This window comes from Lissotriton vulgaris, chromosome 2_1 (assembly GCF_964263255.1).
Source record: "Lissotriton vulgaris chromosome 2_1, aLisVul1.2, whole genome shotgun sequence".
Taxonomy (NCBI): Eukaryota; Metazoa; Chordata; class Amphibia; order Caudata; family Salamandridae; genus Lissotriton; species Lissotriton vulgaris.
In genome coordinates, this window is record NC_141687.1 from 2,083,691,905 (window position 1) to 2,083,715,793 (window position 23,889).

Here is a 23,889-nt window from a genome sequence, read left to right on the forward strand (position 1 = left end):
GATTCCTCTTTCCTTCAAGCTTGAAGGTTTCTTTATTAGAAGTGATAAGGCTATTCCACATCTCTAGTACCTTATTATAAATAATGGAGGTAAATATATGAATTGGTGTCAAAATGTTTCTTTCCCAAGCTAAACGCATTGCTCTATGTATTTATATTATCATCATAGATATTACACTTTGGAGTATGGGCAAAAGAGAGAATATAGAAAATGATTCATTGCCAAGACGATTCATTTGCACCAACACCAGTCCATAATATACTCAGGTAAGAACTTACACAGAAATAGAGCTAATTGAGCAATATGTTTGACATGAGTTTTTAAATCATGGTGAAACAATAAAGAGTCGTTTTGTTCAGAGGGTTTGTTTTTTATTAGGAATTCACCATTCTGGGGGGTTTTAATTTTTACTTTGAGGACCCCACAAACAAAGGGACCCCTGTGCTCCTGGATACTCTAGGCGCAGCAGGGTTAACCCAACTGGTTGCTGCTCCTACTCACGAGGCGGGGCACACCCTGGATGGGATCTTCTCCTCCTTTCATGGGCTCAAAGTCAAAGAAGGGATTCCTCTCCCCTGGTCAGATCACTCACTTATTAGTTTTACCTTCCCTAAGAGTATTTATCGGCAGATCAATATAACCACACATAAGGCAGCCCCTCGTAGAGCCTGGAATAAAGTGGACAAAACTGTTCTTCGAAATAGCCTATTAAGTTCCATTCCTCCTGGTTGTGCCAATGTTGATAAAGCAGTGGACAACTACAGCAATTGGCTACGACAGGCCATAAGTGCAGCGGTTCCTATCAAGAACATTTCAGTTAACCGAGCGGTACCGTCCGCACCTTGGTTTTCTGATCTTCTTCGAACTGAAAAACAGAAATGCCGTCGTTTGGAACGTCGATGGCACATGGACTATCTTGATACGGACAAGCAGATCTACAGGACAGCCCTTAGATCTTATAAGGCACTTGTGATTACCGAGAAAAGTAAATATTTCAAAACTCAAATTGACTCCGCGAAATGCTCTTCTAAAGAGCTATTTTCAATTATAAATAAACTTACGGTCCCCAAGGTCTTATATACATTAGGCAGTCAACAGTTTGTGGATGACATGGCGTCTAACTTCAAAAGTAAAGTGCTGGATATTGTTGACAACTTTAAAGAGTGTTTAAATGTTCAGCCAACTTCCAACCCACAGACCCCGCTGGTCGATATGTGCAGGTTTACTGAATTCCTCCCGGTGTCAGTCGACACAGTGCACCAGTTCATTTTGACCTCCAAATCAGGCTCCCCACTGGACCCCTGTTCTCCAGCTTTCTTGATAGAATTTGCGGATCTGGTGAGTCCTGTGCTGACAGACATCTTTAATAAGATGTTCTCCTCAGGTAGATTTCCCACCTCCTGGAAGGAGACATCTATTCTCCCGCTTCTCAAGAAAGCCACTCTAGACGCCTCTCGGACATCGAACTATCGCCCGATTGCACGTCTTCCTCTCCCAGCCAAAATTGTGGACAAGATTATGAATGTCCAACTGATGCAGTTTATCGAAGATAATGGGCTGCTGGACCATTCTCAGTTTGGGTTCCGTAAAGAGCACAGCACTGAGACGGCACTCATTAAAGCTGCCGAAGAAATTAGAGCGGCGTTGGACAGTGGTGGGTCTGCGACATTGATTTTGCTTGATCTTTCTGCAGCATTCGATACTGTTGATCATACTCTCCTGATTCACCGACTAAAAGCAGAAGGTGTAGAAGGTATGGCTTTGGCCCTTCTGGCCTCCTTCTTACAGGAGAGGAGATCAACAGTATCACACGAAGGGTTTAACTCAGAGGCCTATGTGCTGCCTTGTGGGGTGCCACAGGGCAGCTCGCTGAGCCCACTATTGTATAATGTATATGTCACTGAATTAGCGTTATTAATTAGAGGCTATGGCTTCTCTTTAACATCTTACGCTGATGACTCCCAGATTGTGGTCACAGCTCACAGGAAACAGAGCTCCCCTGCTGTGCAATTCCACGACTGTATGACCGCCATTAACATCTGGATGGGTAGACGTTGCCTCAAGTTAAACTCCGATAAAACGGAAGTTTTGATTTTTGGCAACCTACAACTGGCTTGGAGCAACCTCTGGTGGCCCGCAGATATGGGATCGCCTCCTATTCCATATGATAAGACCAGCAATCTGGGCATCCTGTTTGACAAAAGATTAACATTTTTTCAACAAACAAATGCTATTGTCTCGGCCTCTTACTTCCTGATAAAAAAAATTAAGAAGGTTCTTCCTTACATCCCTGAAGAAACCAAGAAAGTGGTAATCACCTCCCTTATACAATCGAAATTGGATTACTGCAATGGACTTTATCTGAATGTCCAGAAGCAGTGTCTGAGGAAACTTCAGGCAGTTCAAAACTCGGCGGCGCGCCTTTTGCAGAGGCTTCCACGGCATAAATCCATCTCGGGAGAAATTCGAAAGCTGCATTGGCTGCCAGTGGCTCAGCGAATTAAATTTAAGGCGCTGTGTTTGGCCTTTAAAGCCTTAACACATAAGGGTCCATTGTTTTTGCAAGAACTCTTTAGGTGGTACGAGCCAGGCAGATCACTCCGGTCCACCAGTGCTAACCTTTTAACTGTTCCGAAATCCGGACTTCGCACTGGGGAGGTCGGAGTTTCCACTATGGTACCTCTAAGTTGAGGAACTTGTTGCCACCTGATATTAGGAAGGCTAGCTCCCTTATGAGCTTTAGGAAATCTTTGAAAACGTGGTTGTTTCAGTGAGATGAGTCGTTTGAGGTTCTACTCTTGGTTTCGCTCTAGCGCCGAGACACCATTTTTGGTATTTGTGCGCTTTACAAATGTCATTATCATTATCATCATTATCATTATTTTCTAGATGCCTGAAAGCTTTTTTACAGATGATCATACCGCAGGTGAATATTATAATAGACTACTGACGTATATAATACATTTCTTTTCTAATTATCAGTAAGTAATATGACATGGAATTTGCCAAACTAGCCCTCTAGTCTAGAGTTTTTTAAAATAATATATCGTAAATCTCGTAAAAATAATATGTCACTATGATCAACTAGTAGAATACAGCAATTAGTGAGGCTTGACATTAAATATATTTTTAGGAAGTACGAAATGAAATTTGAAATTATGAAAATACTTATATGAAGATTTTTTATTAGAGTGGTGTTTTTAACACATGCATGTTTGATCTATGAATGTGTATGTTTAAAATTGGGATCTGTTAAAGCTGTACTTTCTCTTCACTTTACTTCAGTGTGATTAGATGGCCATATTGTGAGATCCTTTGTCTTTGGAAACCTGAGTAATGTGGGATGTTTTTTTTTTAGTAATTTATTGTTAGCTATATGTGTTTAGTGTGCTCTACATCTGTATTATATATATATATATATATATTTGCATGTAATTTCCTTTTTTGTTTTAGTATGCCACTGGTAGATGCACCCTGAGGAAGGTTAAACACTGAAACGCCATGGTGATAATTTTGTCTTTCAACCAGTGTTTTCCTATATAATATTGGATATTAACATTCAGTTCCATTGTTATACTCCAGGACTTACCAACATATTATTGTTCTTGTCAATAATTATTTTTTTTTGGATTGTCTTTGTGTGGTCATACCTCATTAGAAAAACAGATATAGCAATTAAATATTTCCATTGTGATGTTATTGTTGTTCATTTGTATGACATCTCAACTCAGGTTTTTTGATAATTACCAAAAACCAATGGGAGAAATAGTAAAATAAATAATAAAAAAATATATATTTCTGCATATTTTGTGTGTGTAGTATAGTTTTTTGTATACCTATGACATAGTTGTAACGCATATGTATGAGTAGCACTCCTGCCCAGTGCTAAGCCTTTTTTTCCAATTCAGTTGTTATTCCTTTTTAGGGTATTATCCGTTATAACAGGGGGTCCCGTGAGTTTTTCAAGAAAATAAAAAGCACACTTTGCTTTGTACACACAGGGAGTTGCATGTCAGCAGATTCTTGGGTGTAAAAAGCAATGCAGCTCCCGCAATAGGGGTAGCCAGACGGCACTGTGGGCGCCTTGAGGCTCCCCCACGGTCCCCAACCAGGTGGACATGCCTCGAGAGATGGGGTACCAGGGGCCGAAAATGGCCAGAGTGGCGCTCGGCCACCCACTCTTTAAGGATTATTTAAAAAAAATAAAGGCCTTGCCTCAGGGATAGGGTTTCCGGGGCAGAAGTTGGTCTGGGGAGAGAGGCGTGCCCGGGCCGAAAATGCTCCGAAGAAGGGAGATCATTTGAGATGTCATCAGTGATGTCACTGACCATGTCATGAGAGATGTAATATGTGAGGTCATAAGCAGTGCATTATAGGGGCGGGGATATAGTTTGCTGACATTCACTGGTTTTATATGAGTGGAACCTGAGCCTAACTATAATGTCCCTGTAACCTTTGGGTTTTTTTCAGTAAATTTTTAAGGTTTTTATAATTCTATTTCCAAGCTATATGGCCCTGTAACCTTTGTTTTTTTCTGTGAATTAGTAAGGTTTTATTAAATTCTATTTCTTAATTGTAACATTCATTTTTTTAGTGAGTGTCTAAGATTTTCATATTTTCCTTCTATATTTGGATATTGCACATTATAAATATATTATATACCACTACTTTTTTTATTTGGCATGTGTTTATCAGAAAGTACAAAAATAAGTGTTTTTCTTTTTAAGCATTTTTTGAGTCAGCACAATATTGCCCTATTTACTGTGGAGACTGTGTGGTCAGCAAATGTATTGCACATACTGAAAAATACACTTAAAGACATTTTTCAAGTAAAGTTGAAGTCTAGATATTTAGTTAAATAATGTTTTACATTTTCTTTCTGTGATCAATTTAGGAGGAAACCACTCTTACCAAAACTTTTAATATTCGTAACTACTGATGTCATCGCGAGGACAACGGTAGTCGTGAAGAACACGTGGTTTGTACAAAGTGTTAAATAAATATATAGACACATTGTACAACATTATGGCAGTTTGAAAGACATTTGCAGGACACCCTTATGTTTACAAGCACGGTCAATGTGGTGGCCTTAGATTCATGAAATCAATATTTCATGCGCTCATTTCTTAGAGCGAAAATCTTTAGTGTTAAAGAACATTCAATTTAAAAAGCAGAGTCCACATCAATGAGTATCTTCAAATTATGTTATTCCTTTTATTGTTATTTTCTCTTTTGATATTCAATCCAAACAAAACAGCCAACACGTGTTTCGTCCTCCCATGGACATTGTCAAGGCTAGAATATAAGATATGGACCGGTTATGTTGCCAATTAATCACAAAAAGTAAATATTTTACATAAAGTTTTGATTGAAAATGACAAACTTTGAGTTTTATGCCATTCAATTTAGGGAAATCTAATCAAAAGGGAAGGATCACTTGTCCTGCATAACATCAGTTATGCTGGAATGGTTCTTTCAAGTCCCAATAAAAAACCCTCATGCACGTGTTGGTGAGTGGCGATGTGAAGCAGTATATCTTGGTTCTCCGCTGTCCCTCACACGTGTCTGCATAATCATGGGGTTTAGTGGTTTATGCAACCTCCACCAGGAGGTTATACCCTCTGTTAAAAACAGTAGTGATAGTGACTGTGACGTGATAAGGTGAAAATTAGTAAAAAGTCTCTCTCTTCTAGACAAATATTTTAATAGTTCTGGTTTCTGGAGGCAAATTTAAAAATGATGTAGGTGAACAAGAGTGATTATGACTCTTTCACACTAGAATTGTGGTATAGGTCAACATGTTTCATCTCTTGGTCGCCAGAAGGTCGGTGGGGCTTTCATCAGGACCACGGTGCAAAGTGTATAGAGACCTTTCACATCTCTATATGTGAAATTTCCAAGTAAGTTTCGATTTTAAAGGAACATGTTGTGATGCTGTTCCTAAAAGGTCAAATTGTACCTGTAAAAAGAGATACTAGACAGTGGGAAAGGGTATTGGAAAACACATAGGACTAATCAACTGGTTTAAAAATACCAGGAACACACATAACGCACAATGGCGTAGCAACTAAAAAATGACAATACTTCAAACTGACTACCCTAAATCTATGTTAGGGTCGACTGTCTCAAAAGTGGCGAAATAGTATTTGGAAATCCTGTGATTTACAAGTTATTAGGTCATTTACTTGTTAATGACTCGTGAGTTAGCCGGATATCTTTGATGGTATTCTGGTTTTAAATTTTTACCCCGGGCAGTGTGGGCTTCTGTCAAAAGTGCACAGAGGTTTAAATATTAATGCCACTCATAACCGCTGGTCGTTTTTTATGGGCGGCCGGGATTCAGTTAAGTGCTGGACTGATTGCATTTCACTCCTGGCTAGCTATATGTTAAATCTTATAAACATTACACCTAAGTGAAGTGGCATTTTTCAAGCTTAGGGTGGAGCTATGCGCTACGTTAAATGATCGTATTCTCCACATTGAACAAGTCGATATCATTAAATAACGTACCTTTGTTAGTGGTTATGTTAAACCTCATCAGGATCCAGGTGGGTCAGGGAGGCACGCTATAACAATGAATTATAGTTCAGTAAAAGTTTAAAGTTATTAGGATACATTACGGTTTGCTCGATTCTGCTTCTCCCGCTACCTCAGTGACTCCATCATTCTACTTGTACTGACTCTGCCAATGCTGGTCCTGGAAACAGGTTGTGGTTCCAGGGTCACGTATTTGTTGTTGAAAATGGAAGAAAAATGGGAAGGATCACTTGTCCTGCATAACATCAGTTATGCTGGAATGGTTCTTTCAAGTCCCAATAAAAAACCCTCATGCACGTGTTGGTGAGTGGCGATGTGAAGCAGTATATCTTGGTTCTCCGCTGTCCCTCACACGTGTCTGCATAATCATGGGGTTTAGTGGTTTATGCAACCTCCACCAGGAGGTTATACCCTCTGTTAAAAACAGTAGTGATAGTGACTGTGACGTGATAAGGTGAAAATTTGTAAAAAGTCTCTCTCTTCTAGACAAATATTTTAATAGTTCTGGTTTCTGGAGGCAAATTTAAAAATGATGTAGGTGAACAAGAGTGATTATGACTCTTTCACACTAGAATTGTGGTATAGGTCGACATGTTTCATCTCTTGGTCGCCAGAAGGTCGGTGGGGCTTTCATCAGGACCACGGTGCAAAGTGTATAGAGACCTTTCACATCTCTATATGTGAAATTTCCAAGTAAGTTTCGATTTTAAAGGAACATGTTGTGATGCTGTTCCTAAAAGGTCAAATTGTGGGCTTCTGTCAAAAGTGCACGGAGGTTTAAATATTAATGCCACTCATAACCGCTGGTCGTTTTTTATGGGCGGCCGGGATTCAGTTAAGTGCTGGACTGATTGCATTTCACTCCTGGCTAGCTATATGTTAAATCTTATAAACATTAAACCTAAGTGAAGTGGCATTTTTCAAGCTTAGGGTGGAGCTATGCGCTACGTTAAATGATCGTATTCTCCACATTGAACAAGTCAATATATAACGTACCTTTGTTAGTGGTTATGTTAAACCTCATCAGGATCCAGGTGGGTCAGGGAGGCACGCTATAACAATGAATTATAGTTCAGTAAAAGTTTAAAGTTATTAGGATACATTACGGTTTGCTCGATTCTGCTTCTCCCGCTACCTCAGTGACTCCATCATTCTACTTGTACTGACTCTGCCAACGCTGGTCCTGGAAACAGGTTGTGGTTCCAGGGTCACGTATTTGTTGTTGAAAATGGAAGAAAAATGTAGACAGACAGTTGGATGCAAACAGTGGTCTGTCTTTTAGTTAGTCAGTTTTTCAAAATAATTGAGAGAGTTTTTGAAAATGATTAACGTTTTTGCACTCAAAATTCAAATTATAATTGAGTCCCAAAAACGTAATTAAGTTACAAAGAAATAATTATGTTACACAAATGTCAATACTGGTTTAGACCAATAGAGACCCAGGGTCACAATAATAATTATTGTTAGCGTTTTTAACACCTGTTCAAGTATCCAAAAATGTAATTCAATTTCTTAACTCCATATTCAGAGATTTTACTGAAGGTCAAGTACATGAATAAAAATGAAAAAATATATACATATCGAGTTAGACCAAGTGCTTTCCTTCTTATGTTTTGTTCTTTGGCAAATTGTAATTGTATCCATTGTTGTTACTGTTCATTTATAGATGTTGCCCCATGGTATACTGTCATTCAGTCCATCTTGGTCCGTGCCAAGTCTGTGTACCCACCGTTGCTCTTTTTCAAAGAGGATCCTTTCAGCATTGTGGTCTTTATTTTGCGAAGTTTCCAAAATTATCCACTTAAGATCATTGACTGTGTGCCCTGCTTCTAAGTAATGGTTGGACATCTTTGTTGTCATCTTCTTGCACTTCACATTGCTTTGGTGTTCACATAGGCGTTGCTTGATCTTTCTGCAGGTCATTCCTATGTAACGCTTTTCACACGGGCATGCGATCATATAGATCACATGGCTTGTATTACAATTCGTGTGATTTAAAAGTTTCCATTTCAAGTCAGGCAGTAACTGTATCTCTTTGGTGACTTTTGTTAAAGGACATACTGAACACGACCCACATGGGTAAGGACCAATAACTGGACTGGTGTCCCACGGTGAGTTTGTGATTGCAAGTGGTTTCCTCGGAAGGGGTCTCGTGTGGACTAGTGTGTCCTTAAGGTTGCGAGTTCTTCTGTTCGCAAACCTCGGTTTAGGCCACTGAATATTGGCCGAAGTTAAGATCCTCCAGTTTTTGGTGACAATCTTCTTTAGTTTATTACTGGCAGGGCCATAAGTTGTTACACAGGTTATAACATCAGGTTCTGGCTCTCGTAGTGCGGATTCTAAAAGTCCGTCCCTATGTTTGTTCCGGGCTCTCTTTTTACATTTGTCAATGATTCTTTTGAGATAGTTCCTTTCCTCGAGCTTTCCACTCAGGTCGTTGACTTGTTGTTTATATTCAGTCAGTTTGCTACAGTTCCTGCGTAGCCTCAGGAACTGGCTATAAGGGAGATTCTCCCTTAGTGGTCTGGGATGGAAGCTTTGGAAAGAAAGTAAGCTATTTTTTGACGTTGGTTTGCAGTACATCTTAGTTTGCAAAGTCTGACCCTCTGCATAAATAGTGATGTCTAGGAAGTCTATTTGTTTTTTGTTGACGGTATAGGTGAACTTCAGCCACTCATCACGTGTATTGACCCAGGTGTGAAAATCGACCAGACTCTCTAAATCTCCTTGCCAGATTAATATGACATTGTCGATATATCGACGCCAGAATAATATCTGTTCTTGGTAAGGATTGATGGGATTATTGATATGTTCCACTTCAAAATTGCTCACGTATAGTCCTGATACACTGGGAGCAAACATACTTCCCATGGAAGTTCCATGGCATTGTTGAAACATGCTGTCATTGTACTTGAAATAGTTCTCAGTAAGAGCCACCCTGCAACACTCTAGGACAAAATGTCTGGGTGTCTTGTAGTCCCAGTCATTGTTGTGAACTATGGTCTCAAGAGTTTCAAGTGTCTTTTGTTGGGGCAAACTTGTGTAAAGACTCTCTACGTTGAGTCCTACTAAAATCATGTTTTCCTCCGAGTAGTTGAAGTCTTTTAAGAGGTTCATAAGATCTCTGGTGTCCTTCAGATAAGTTGGAGTTTTCTGTACTATAGGTTTTAGGTATTGGTCCGCAAATTGCGACAGTGGTTCAAGTACTGAACCAATGCCCAACACAATTGGCCTGCCTGGAGGTGGTATGCGAGCCTTATGTGTTTTTGGCAAGGAATAGAAGTATGGTATTTGTGGATTTGCGGTCTCCAGAAATTCCGCCTCTTTTTTGGAGATCCAGTCATTTGTTTCAGCCTCACTCACCATCAGCGTGATTGTCCTCTGTAATCTAGGTGTGGGGTCAACACTGATCTCTTTGTAAAATTTCTGATCGGAGAGTGAGTCTAAGCATTGCTGATTGTAGCCATCCTTCGAGAGGAAAACTACCCCTCCCCCTTTATCTGCTTGTTTAATGATGATATTATCATCATTTTTCAATTCATTCAATGCCTGTTGTTCGGCTCAGGACAAGTTCTGAAAAGGTTTATTTGTGTTCTCTTTCAAGCCATCTATTTCTTTCATTATGGCTTGTTCAAACACAAGTATATCAATGGTTACTTGTGTATTCAGAGGGCAAAATGTCGATTTTTTTACGTAGAGTATTATCTCCATCAGGTAGTTGGGGAGCCTGATTGCTAACAAAAAGCTTTTAGCTTTAGCTTTCTGCAAAATTTTGCGATCTCACATTTCATTTTGAAGGTGTCAAGATTTGGTGTTGGGACGTAGCCAAGCCCTTATTAAGGTCTTCTTCTTGATCTCTCGTCAATACTTTGTCCGTTAGATTGACAACGAGGGTGTTGTGCTCGTTCCTGCTTTTCCTCTGGTCACACACCTGATTTGCACCTGTTGTGCTTGGTCCTGCCAGGTTACGCCTTTTCGTTTTGGTCCCCGATTGTTCTGGCCTCTCCCTAAAAAAGGCGGTCCTTGTTGGTAATTGCCTCCCATTGGTGGTTGCATTTGGTGGCTCATCTGGGGGGGACCTTGAAAGAATGGGTCCACCCAACCTTGAAATTGAGGATTAAAGGGTGGAAACGAGATCATTGATGGATTTATGGGGTATTGGGGTGTACGCCAGTAATTGCGGCCTGGTCGATTACTCCTCCTGTTACGATTTCTACCTCTTTGATTATTGGTAAAGTCATCCCCACTCCAGTCTGAACCATCAGTGGAAGAACCACTGTTGGAGCTATTGTTGGACGTATTGTCATTAGGATAGTAGTCCTTATGGCTGTAGGGATGTATCCGTTCAAGAGAATTTTTTTTTAGTTCTTTTCCTAACTTTTGTAGTTTCTGCTGGGTCAGGAATTCTTGAGATTGGCTCATTTCTTTATTTATTTCTTCTAGTCGTTGTTTATATACAGTCACATAGACCATGTTGTTCAGTTTGGTCTCTATGATTTGGATCTTTATGGTCTGCTCATCTGTAATCTTCGTAGCTGTTTTGATTATTAGTACTAGGTAGTCCCTTGTACATTTCCAGGAGATTGCTGACCAATCCTTACGAAATGCCAGGTCTTTTAGGAAGATACGTGGTGCATTCGTCACCCATAGACCTTTGGGCGCTGCTTTTTGTTTTTTCCATTAGCCTTTTTTAACTGAAAGGAGCGCAGTGGTTCAGCTTTATATGCATGCATGTGTGTTTAATTAGACCATGTGGTAATACTCACACTTGTGTTCCCTTTTCAATGTAGGAATGTCTTGACCAGTGTCATTTTTTATATTTCCCAGTGGGGAAGTGGCAAAGTTTAAAATGCACTGTGCAAGATGTTCAATCCTAAAACCAGCAAAACTCTTTAAATAGCTGGCATGTATACACTATCAAGCACAAGCTGCATTGACATTGTTATCACCATGTTGAAATACTTGTTGTAGGGATGAAGCTGACACATCGGTAGTTGCAATTACTCATTCTCACATGTGGGTAGATGAAGAAATCATGGCTGGCATCAATGTTTCATGCAACAGCACTCTTTTACCTAAAAAATAACGAGCACATTATTCCTACAGCTTAAGTCCCCAAAATATCCTTTTACTAGCTTTTGCAATCAGTTCCTTACAGGTGGATTCCAAAAGTTGGGTATCTACTTTTAGAGAAGATTACCGGAAAGAAAGAATTTCAGCAATCATACCGTGAACTGGTGCCTGTCCTCAGCATTCAAGATACATCAATAGTGATTTTGCCACCGCTTGCTGGTTTGTAAAGACAAATGGCTTGTCTACATTGATAAAGTGTAATTACATCATGTGACCAGTACTACACAGCAGGCCACTAGGTCTCCTGAGTAGTTTCCTGGCCCCTCCTGCTACCCTACTAGAACTTACTCTACAATTATGAGGCAAAACCAATGTTGTTTCCCCCTGGTGGGGGAGGGCAGAGAATGAACTATTATTGATTCCTAGCCATACATCGGATGTGATTATACAGCTTGCTTCTGCTACTTCCAACATTAGCATTGTTTATGATGAATCACCTTTGTAGGTGTCTACCAGTTCTCTTCTGTCAACTACTCCTCCAGTTTTTCAACAGATTGCTTCTGGTTACTTTGTCGATGTTGATGACTTTTCTACTGCCTCTTCTGACACTTCACTACAATACGTGATTTTCTTCTTTGGCTGAAACGCACTTATCTGATCCCTCAATGGCATTTTCTTAGGCTTCTAGCTCATTACTTTTCCTGCTTATTTGGATTAGATTTTTGACTGTTTTCTTCTTGTTAATAAATATACATCAGCTCCCAGAACACTCTCCTGCAGAATTGGTAGTCAAGGTGTTAAAGCCTCCTTCATCTTCACACAAAGTGCAAAAACACCTGTCTCTCGTGAACATTCCTGCTTTTCCAGTACTCACTGGAATTGTTTGGTATAAGGTACCATGTGATATTTCTGAACCTACAGAGGCACTGCAGATAACTTACATCTTTAAGGTTGTAATGGGTGATGTGATTGCTCCTCAATAGGTTTCTGATGATTGGAATATAAAAACATTTACCTAAATGCTCTCAGATCTTGAATAGTATACAGTGTTTGAAAGTGAAGATTTATATCTTAACTCTGCTAATTAGTGGAGTTTTTTCATCATTGGGCAAATCATTATTTACACAGAGCTAGAGTTCCATAAACAGTTTTCAACTTTACACAATGAAAACATTACCCAACTCCTCCAGTGGGTAGTTCTAAAGGTATTCTACACTTACTCCGCGGATGGTTCTGCGCATTACCGTTTCTGCACATTTTCTACTTAGCATGCTGTTAGTACGCATGCTACTGTTACTTCGCAAATAGGTTTATTCGCAGGCTATCTACTTCATTGTGTTTATTTAAGACACTTCCGTATGCTGCGAATCTAACGACAGGAAGCATAACAAGAGAGGGAACATGAGGGGAGACAGGTAAGTGGGGCTGTGTGTTTTTTAGGGTGATAAAGGGGGGTAGACTTTTAGGTTTTGGGGCTATGTTGTATAGTGTAGAGTAGTGTATTTGTGTTTAGGGTAGTGTCTGGGAAGTGAAGGGTAGTGAAAGAATGTTGGGACAGGACTGGGGGAAGGGGGAGGGTCATGCAGGGGGTAGTAATTTAGAGTTTATGGTAGTGCTGTGGTGTAGTGCTGTGGTGGTTTTGCTGTGTTTGTGTGTGTGAGAGGTAAGTGGGGCTGTGTGTTGTTTAGGGTGGAGAAGGGGGTAGACTTTTAGGTTTAAGGGTTATGATGTGCAGTGTAGAGTAGTATATTTGTGTTTAGGGTAGTGTCGGGAAGTGAAGGGTAGTGTAAGAATGTAGGGACAGGACTGGGGAAGGGGGAGGGTTGTGCAGGGGGTAGTAATTTAGGGTTTAGGGTAGTGCTGTGGTATAGTGCTGTGGTGGTTGTGTGTGTTTGTGTGTGTGTGTGTAGTGTAGGGTAGGGTAGTGTCAGGTTGGGACTCGTATTAAAAAAACGCAGAGAAGGAGCATATTTTTTGTATTGTCAATGTATTTGCGTAGTAATTGCATGCAAACTATAAAAATGAATGAAAGAAGGGAGACTTGTACTGCGCAACTTAGCCCAAGGGCATCAAGGCGCCAATAAGTTCATACAGTCTAAAATTCTCCTAGTGCACAATTACGGGTAAGACTCTACAAAAAAACACGTTTTTAATGCTTTACGGAAAAGCGCAAGAGAGGGTTGTCCTGCCAGTTCAGGGGGAAGGGCATTCCAGAGCCTAGGCACCGGGGTAAAGAAGGCTCTACCTCCCCACCTTGCTTTTCCAAATCTAGGAACTGAAAGAAGATTTTTGTTAGATGAGCAGAGAGCTCTTCTGGGAGAGTAAGAGTGTAGGAGGGACCTGATACACTCTGAGCCAGAGCCATATACAGCCCCATGAGCAAGACAAAGGATCTTGAAAGAGATCCTAGACTGGATAGGCAGCCAATTCAGGTTCCTCCTGGCCAAATAAGCTTTAGAAAGTCTAGGAAGATTGAGGACTATCTTGGCTGCCGCATTTTGAACTATCTGCAGGCGCTGGATAAGCTCTTATTAATACCCAAAAAGAGCGCATTGCAGTAATCCAATCTCGAAGAGACAAGTGCCATGGTGACTTGCTTCTGGGCATCAGGGGAGAGATAGTGGGTGATCTTTCTGAGGATCCTGATGATACCACAGCAGGTGAAAACAGTCCTACTAAACTGACGGTCAAAGGAGAGTGAGGTATCTATCAGTACTCCCAGATTCCTAGCAGATTTAGAGGGAAGGGGACAGTCCCCAAGGGACGCAGGCCACCAGTCGCTCGACCAGACGTCCTGGTTGCCCCCGAAGATCAAGACCTCTGTCTTCTCTCCGTTTAACTTCAGGAAGTTCTGGATCATCCATTGGGATACTGCCTCCATGCAGTTCCTGATGTTAAGGGCAGAGTCACTCACAGACTGTGTGAGGGAGACCATAATTTGGGTGTCGTCGGCATATGACAGCACCTCAAACCCAAAAGATCTCACTGTCCTGGCAAGTGGGCCACATAGATGTTAAAGAGTATGGGACTTAAAGAGGATCCCTGGGGGACCCCACACTGCACAGGTTTGGAGGGAGAGAGGAATTTGCCCAACTTCACCCTTTGTTCTCTTTCATTAAGAAAAGAGGCCAAGAGGCTCAGAGCTGGGCCTCCGACTCCAATCTCCCTGAGTCGTGAGACCAGGACAGAGGGAGACAGGGTGTCGAAGGCCGCCGTAAGGTCAAGCAGGACCAGAAGAGTGGTATGACCCTTATCGACCTTCGAGCAGATGGTATTAATGACCACAGTGAGGGCAGATTCGGTACTGTGGGCTCTTTGGAAGCCATGTTGTGATGTGTCTAGCAAGAAACGATTCAAAAATGTTTGCAGGTGTCAAAGAAATAGGTCGAAGGTTTTTCAAAACCCAAGGGTCCAAAGTGGCCATCTTCAGGAGAGGTTAACGACTGGCATCTTCCATGACAGAGGGAAGATTCCCTCCATAATTGCTAAATTCATCACCTCTAAAAGGGGAGGAATAGCCACTTCCCTACAGGCCTTACAGACCTTAAGTGGGTGAGGGTCCAGAGGAGAGCCAGATTTGGTGTTGTCAAGGAGCTGGTTAATCTCCTCCAAGGTAAGGAGAGGGAAATTAAGGAGGCTAGCGCAGGCTCCATTCTCCCGACATCCCACTGTGGGAGGGGCAGGGGAGGAAGGAGAACCCAGCTCTAGGTGGAGGGATTCAAGGGAGGTATAGATCTCTGCAATTATAGTATGGAAAAAAATCGAGATTCTATCACAGAGCTCCTGGGTTTCCACTATGGGGTCCACAGCCTGAGGGGCGGAGAGGGAGTCTATAATCTTAAACAGGTCTCTGGAAGAGTTCAGGGAAGCAGTCAGGTTAACAAAATGAGCCCTCTTTGCCTCAATTATTGCCAGCTTGTATTCTTTAAGGAGACGTTTATGTTGTTCTTTCTCCTTGGGATCAAGATGAGCCCGCCAGAGCCTCTCCTGTTTTCTGCATCCCTGCCTTAGCAACCTGAGCCTATCTGAAAACAAGGGTGCTGACTGCCTCTTTCTAGCAGAGTAGTGCTGTTTGGCAGGGGCCAGGATGTCCACGGCCCCTGAAATGGTGTTTGAAAGTTCAAGAGCAGCGGAGTTAGTATCCCTCATGGTGAAAGGCCTAAATCTGTTCATAAATGGAGCTAGTGTCTCATTATTAACCTCCTTAAAATTCCTTCTAAGTTCCCATCTCCTAGGGTCCAAAAGGGAGGAGACAGAATGGTGCAATTTAAACTCCAGGGGGATGGCCAAGTGATCTGACCAAGCAAGTGGGATTGGGGTGCCTGCCTTCAATCTGGGATCATTGGAGAAGACTCCATCCAGAGTGTGACCCGCTAAATGAGTGGGGCTATCTACAAGTGAGTCAGGCCGCATGAGCCTAGGGTTTCCATCTGTGAAGAGGTGTCTCTGGAACTCATATTTTCCAAATGGAAATTAAAATCGCCTAAAAGGGTGATGTTGGGTCTATCAATAAAAGATTCTAATACCTTCATCAGGTCTTGGCTGAAGGCAGATATGGGACTTTGGAGGCCCGTAGAATAGGAGGCGGCAGAAGGAGACTGAGGGAGTAGAGTTAATGGAGAAGTACATGGCCTGAAATGAGTCTGAAGGAGTAGAAAGGCATTCGGTTCGACAGAAGGAGGAGCTTTTGTGTAGTATACCTAACCCTCCTCCTCTTTGCCCAATTCTGTCCATCCTAGTTAGAACATAGCCCTCTGGGATTGCGTCTACGAGATCAGGACCAAAGGATTCTGACTCCCAGGTTTCCGTAATGAATACCCAAGAGGGTTTCCTTGATGAAACAAAGTCTTTAAAGGCAATGTTATTCTTGATTAGAGATCTCGCATTGATGAGAAAGCCTTCATCAATAACTTGGGGGTGGGGGACTTGGACACCCCACTGACTGGCTGCATCTTCAGGGCATTCGATGTTCTAGGGCGACTATAATTGCATCTGCAACTGCAACTAAGTGCACCTGAGAGCGCCTCAGGGCAAAAGGTATAATGGCAGGGCTTTCTGAGGGCCTTTAGAGCCAAAAGGGCTTGCATTGAATAGAGGGCACTTACTTGGGGATGAATAGGGGAGAAGCCAGCATCGCTGGCCCCTGGAGCGAACTCAGAGCGGATGGGCGCAGACGGGCTTGGCTTAGGCGCGACTTTGGCACGCGCCCTCTGCGCGCGTCCGCTGCACGCGGAGGAGAACATTGAGCCTAAATAAGGTGGCACCTGAGTGCAAAGCAGCGCGTGACCCTCAGTGACCAATGAGGGCAGGGACTCCAAATGTATGCCGGCGCCCTCCACAACAAACGGGAAAACCTGTGGTGGACCGGGGCGCTGGCAAGACTAGCGAGATGCGGGGGCGGCGAGCCTCTAGCAGGTAGGAGCCAGCATACGAGTGTGCAAAAGTAGCAGAATCACGTTTAAAATAAACAGACAACAATTTTAAAAGCGCGGCATCGTAATCATGTGGCAAGTAGATTTTGACAGGAAACAGCACTTTTTAAAGACGAGGCATCGTAGTCATTCACTCACCAAATTAAGCTAACCAGCTCCGTGCAAAACATGGAGCCTAAATAAGGTGGCGCCTGAGTGCAAAGCAGCGTGTGACTCTCTGTGACCAATGAGGGCAAGGACTCCAAATGTATGCCGGCGCTCTCCACAACAAACGGGAAAACCCATGGTGGACCGGAGCGCTGGCAAGACTAGTGAGATGCGTGGGGCGCCGAGCCTCTAGCAGGTGTTGTGTCCCCGAGGGTCCGCCCCCGAGGTCCGGAGGGATGGACAAGTTGGTCATGTGACCGCCCTATAATAAAAAGAGGTCGAGCACGTGAGAGGGCGTTCAGAGACGCGCGCCGACCGACCAAGCAACTTTATTCCCAGTGTCTGGCTGAGTTTATTCTAGGACCACGTGCAAGGCCTAGTCAGGGTTAGATGTCCCTTGTTGAGCGTAGATCACCCGACACAACAGCAGGTAGGAGCCAGCAAGAGAGTGTGCAAAAGTAGCAGAATTAGGTTTAAAATAAACAGACAACAATTTTAAAAGCGCGACATCGTAATCATATGGCAAGTAGATGTTGACAGGAAACACCAGTTTTTAAAGACCAAGCATCGTAGTCATGCACTCACCAAATTAAAGCTGAATATGAAGGATGCTACATATATAATGTTAACCACTTAGAAATTAAAGCAGTTTGCCTATCACAATGGCCTAAACGCTGTCAGCAGTATGGGGTGATGTCATGACTGATTTTAATGTTTCATTTTACATTTTGTATGAAACATTTTCCAATATGTAGATATAAGTATTTAGGGGAGAGTTTGTCCAAAAATTGTGCCCTTCGATTATGTGTTACTGGCGAGCTGGTGGTGTTCCATAGTGGAAACAAATATGAATCTTCTCTTGCCCACTCACTCATCTGTAAAGAGGTGGCACTGCATGGGGTGTGTAATGCTTCGATGGAAAACTTGGCATTTGTCTAGTCATTAGATTACTTTGAAATGGAAGTTATTTGATTTTGAAATCTCAAAGTTGAAAAAGGATAAGAGCAGTTGTCCTCTACGTGGTTTGAGCTCTCAGATAGTCACATGTTGCAATTCTGTGATATTCTCCACAACACACATGGTTACAGAAGTTAGCTTGTGGCCTTCCATTCCAACTTTAAAAGTTAACTTTGACAAACTGAGCAGACTAAAAACCTTATTCTTTTAGAAGCATATGGCACTTACATTTACCCATGAGACATTGGAGCTTCAAGTACCAAAGTGATCCTCTGAAATACAATCACTAACATGCATAAATCTACCTCAGCATTTTGGTGAACGTGTGCAGCACATCTTTAATGCTTCTAACACCACTGGTCTGGTGCATTTTTATTTGTTGGTGTTTGGCTTTGGCTTTGTTAGCTTATTTCAGATCATTTATGGAGTGATACCGTCCTTCATACATTCTATGTTTTTAGTATTTTTGGAGGCATACCACTTCTATTGTTTCTCATTTGTGGTATTTTGGTTCTATTTTTGCTGCTCTTTAATTGATATTCCATTTCAAGGCCAAATGATGATGGATCTCCTGCACATCCAGTTGTGTCATGAATGCATTAAACAGGGTTTTGGAGTATCTTTGCTTTTGGAACTGAACAATGACTAGTTCCTGTCCTTTAGACTAATGTGGTTTACCTGCATGCAGCTTGTATTTTGCTGACAGTAGTGCCCTTTTGAGTGTGCACTCGACATCTGCCTTGCAATGCAATTGATATGCAATGCAATTGATATGTCGGTGGCCCCTCATCGCTGCCACCGACGTCATTCGAGCCCTGATGGATAACGGAGATACAGCGGCCCTCATCCTCCTAGACCTCTCCGCGGCATTCGACACTGTCTGCCACCGCACCCTAGTGCAGCGCCTCAGCAACGTCGGAATCCAGGAGAAGGCACTGGAATGGATCATCTCCTTCCTCGACGGAAGAACACAGAGAGTCCGCCTACCACCGTTCAAGTCAGAGGCCACCGAAGTCATCTGCGGCGTCCCTCAAGGATCCTCGCTGAGCCCCACCCTCTTCAACGTCTACATGAGCCCCCTCGCAGCCATCGCACGCCAACACAACCTCAACATAATCTCCTACGCCGACGACACCCAGCTGATCCTCTCCCTGACCAACGACCCCGCCGCCGCCAGAGCCAATCTGCACGAAGGGATGAAAGATGTAGCCGAGTGGATGACGACCAGCCGCCTGAAACTGAACTCAGACAAGACGGAGGTCCTCATCCTGGGCTCCTCGCCCTCCGCCTGGGACGACTCCTGGTGGCCCCCCGCCCTGGGCACCGCACCCAAACCGACGGACCACGCACGCAACCTGGGCTTCATCCTGGACTCCTCGCTCTCCATGACCAGGCAAGTCAACGCCGTCTCCTCGTCGTGCTTCAACATCCTACGCATGCTAAGGAAGATCTTCTGGTGGATCCCCACCGAGACCAGGAAGACCGTCACCCAGGCCCTCGTCACCAGCCGACTGGACTACGGCAACGCCCTCTACGCCGGTACCACCGCCAAGCTCCAGAAGAGACTCCAGCGGATCCAGAACGCCTCAGCCAGACTCATCCTCGACATCCCACGAAACAGCCACATCTCCGGACATCTGAGAGACCTGCACTGGCTCCCCGTCAACAAAAGAATCACCTTCCGTCTCCTCACCCACGCACACAAAGCCCTACACGATCAAGGCCCGAGCTACCTCAACAACCGAATCAACTTCTATGCTCCCAAACGCCACCTCCGATCAGCCAGCCACGCCCTCGCCGCCGTCCCCCGCATCCGAAGAGCGACAACAGGAGGAAGGTCCTTCTCCTACCTGGCCGCCAAGACCTGGAACTCCCTCCCGACCGACCTGCGTCTGACCCAAGACCACCTCTCCTTCAGGAAGAAGCTCAAGACCTGGCTGTTCGAGCAGTAACGACACCCCCCCCCCCCCCAAGCGCCTTGAGACCCTACGGGTAAGTAGTGCACTCTATAAATGTCTTTGATTGATTGATTGATATGTTCCATGGACATGGATCTGCTGATGTGCCCAATAGGACGCATTTTCGGAGATGTCCCACGAGACTGGCTTTCCTCCAGGTTGCATCCTACGAGCCATTCTGTTCCTTGGAAATTGATGCTTCATCTCCTCAGTCATTGTATCCTTCCTCTTCTAATGGAGGTGCACTGCAGGATGACATGCCTTTTGCATCAGCTGAGGGTGATGATCACATTTGATCTTTGCAGCTAATAAACAAGGCTATTGAGGAAATATTGTATTCTGATGCGGACGCCATCTTGCAGTCTTTTAATACCGAACATGGATAGCATCTTGGGAGCCTGCTTCCATTTTTAATTTGGCGCTTTTTTCATAAATTGGTTTTAAAGCTTATTCTTTTTTAGTACATTTTAATTGGTATATTTTTAGATGTCTTAATTTGCTTGGCTTATGAGTGTGACTATTTCTATTGTTTTAAATATAATGTAGAAGAGGAGTCTTTTCACGGCCAAGGGGAGGGTGTAGTGAGGTCCTTTTGGACCCACTTTCGCTTTCAGTTTTAGTTTTATATTTTACACATTTTAGTCTTTGTGTAGTTCTAATAATTTTACATGTTTTAATCCTGAGAAGATGCTGTACATGCTGCTTGTTTTTAAAAGCCTTTCTTGTGACATAATCTGTACACTTTGTACGAGGCAAAGGTAGGAACAAGATATCCTAGGGCTTGCACTGCTCACTTGGAGACAGCTTCTGAGAACTGAACACATAATTGCACCAGGGATCTACCTCTAACACAGTTGTTTTATTACATAAACAGTGCACTGTCCCTTTATGGGTCAGATGGGCACTCCAGCCAAGATGGTCCTGGGACAAATGCTGTGTTCGCATTGCAGCTCTGCTAATGCTGATCTTCTTTACTTATCCTGCCGAGAGGGATTGTGAATCCTATTCCAGACCAACTCATCCATGTATGCAGTCTCAGGCTAACCTAAGAGATCAGGCAGAGGGAACACCCACCATGCTTTCTGAGTAGATGTTTATTCTGTTTGCCATGTTTATAATGTTGGTTACAATGCTGCTTAATAATCACAGCTCAATCTTTCTATGCAAGATTAGGATTGCTTTCAATAAATATATTGAAAATGTCCTTTGTATCTCATGTTTACTAAGGGCATGCAAGAGTAGACAACAAAATGGGTAGGATATGTTTTCACGATTTCTCTTGGTATCAAAGAATCATGTTTGAATTTGCCAAAATCATCTGCCATCCCAGGAAGGTTAGGGGTTCAGGTAAGGCACTGTGAGCTACCTAGCAATTGGGCCAACAGTGTCTGATGGCACAGATGGACTCAGTCTCTGCATTCTAACGTTCTGCTGCCCTAATGTGCTGTCCTACCTTTTCTAGTGGGAAACGTATAACAAGCTCATCAGCTCAGGGGATTGGGTGAACATGAGCCTTCGTAACTGGGTTGAGTTCCCTGTAGTCCATGCACAACTGGAGTTCTGGATTGACACCTGGTGAGGTAACCTTGTGAACAAGGACTAATGCACTGGAGAAGGGACTACAGGAGTGCTCAATCATTCCCAACTCCAGCATCTTGGAGGCCTCTACTTTGATACTGACTTTTACCTTGTCCAATAGTCCGTAGTTTTCGTTCTTGACAGGGAGACTATCACATGTGTCAATGTCATGGGTACACAAGTGTGTAACCCCAGGAGTGAAAGAGAACACAGAAGCAAACTGCCCCAATAACTGGCAGCAATCTTTCTGCTATTCTGTGGTCAGGGTAGGAGAGAAGTTGACCCCTTACACTTACCCATCTAGCTGCTTGGATGACAGGAGGTCAGGGAGAGATTCACACTCCTCCTTTACTTCATCCTCCATCACAAATGGCATGGTGATTTCAGACCTCTTGTAGTGAGGCTTGTGACGATTGGGGTAGAGGACCCTGAAGGAGTTTCTGGGTGTTTTTTTTATATCCATCAGGTAGGTGCCCCCTCCTTCCTCTCAATCATCCCATAAAATTCTGTACAACTATGTTCGAGGGCCCTGGGCTCAACTAAAAGCATGCAGACAGAGGTTAAGGGCCTGTAAGTTGGAGTGTGTCCTATTGTTGCAGAGTGCTGGGGGGATGGGTGAAGGGTAGCCAGGTGAATGCTTTTTAGGAGCTCTATGATTTGGTTGCATGGGAGCACTTGTCAGATAACTGTTTTCCAGAGCTACTGCAGCACTTGATTGACAGTAGGCTGACTGACCCCAGGAGACCGCTGGGTCAGTACCAGGGCCCAAAAATGTCATGTGGGAGACTCTGCCAAAGGTGGGCAGGGTCTCCAGCAGAGGAGTGCGAAGAACAAGGGTAAACAGAAGGAATTCCAAAAAGGGCCCCATAGCAATCCCCAAGGGAACCAAGGTAAAGGTACCCAGCCCCCCAGGGAAAAGAATCAATGGGTTTCTATAGATAAGTCTGCCCAGAAGGGCCCCAGGGCATTTTATGGTTGTGGTCATGTGGATCACTTTATAATGGACCCTAGGTACCCCAAGAATGCCACCACTGCACCTACTGGTGTACAGCCCTGGAGAAGGCTATTGTAGCCTGGGGGAGGAGTCAGTGCCAAATCGGGGTAGGGGTCCACAGAAATGACCCTGGTCTCTTTAGCAGACAGTGAGATGGTTCCAAGGCCTCATCTGCCTGGTAACACTAAGATAAGAAGTACAGGCAGTGGGTGACCATCACTGGCCATAGTGTGGAAGCTCTAAGAGACACTGGAGCCAGTGTGATAGCTATCTGTTGTGGGCTAGTGCCTGAGGAGCAGGTGGTCCCCAACACATTCTACCCGGTAGTTGCAGCTGACAAGAGTGCCTCTCTAAAGTGGCTAAAGCTCCCTTTGAGAGGGGGGTCTCAAGTACTTTATGAGTAGCTGCCAGGCAGCCCTGTCTTTTGACTGTCTACTAGGCAACAATTTGGAGAGATCTCATTGGGAGAAGGTGGAGTATAAGTTTCATTTGGAGATGGTGAGTCTGCCTGAGTGGGCGTGTGTGACCACTTGGTCTATGGCAGCCGGTAAGGGTGACCCTTGTTCACTTCAACATAAGTGGACTGGGCCATTTGAGATGGTCGAGAGCAAGAGTAAAGTCACCCACCTGGTGGACCCACAGTCAACAAGGAACCCTTTATGGGTCTTAAATGTCAACTGCCTTAAGCCCCACTTGGAGAGGTCCAAAGTGGGCATGCTTCTAGCAACAGATGCTGGAATGGAAGAGGAGACTGAACCTCTTCCTACCCTCCTGTCTGCTAAGGGACGTGATGGGTCAGTGGACAGTGTAAACCTCTCCCCCACCATGACTCCGAAACAGCAGAGTGACTGCCACCAACTGTTATGACAGTTTGCTGCTCTGTTCTCCCCACCCCCTCAGTGGTGTGTCCACGATGTGGACAATGGGGACAGTCCTCCTGTAAAGCACAACATTTACAGAATGACTGACAGGGCCAAGGCTTGCATCAAGGAGGTCTCCAAGATGTCAGAGCTAAGGGTGATGGAGCCCTCAAACAGCCCTTGGGCCAGCCCAGTGGTCTTGGTCCCAAAACTCCAAAACTCCAGTTCTGTGTGGACTATTGAGGGATCAATTCAGTCACCAGTACTGATGCACAACCCATCCCCAGAGCTGAGGAGCTCATAGATCAGTTTGGAGCTGCCCAGTACCTCAGTACATTTGACTTAACGTCTGG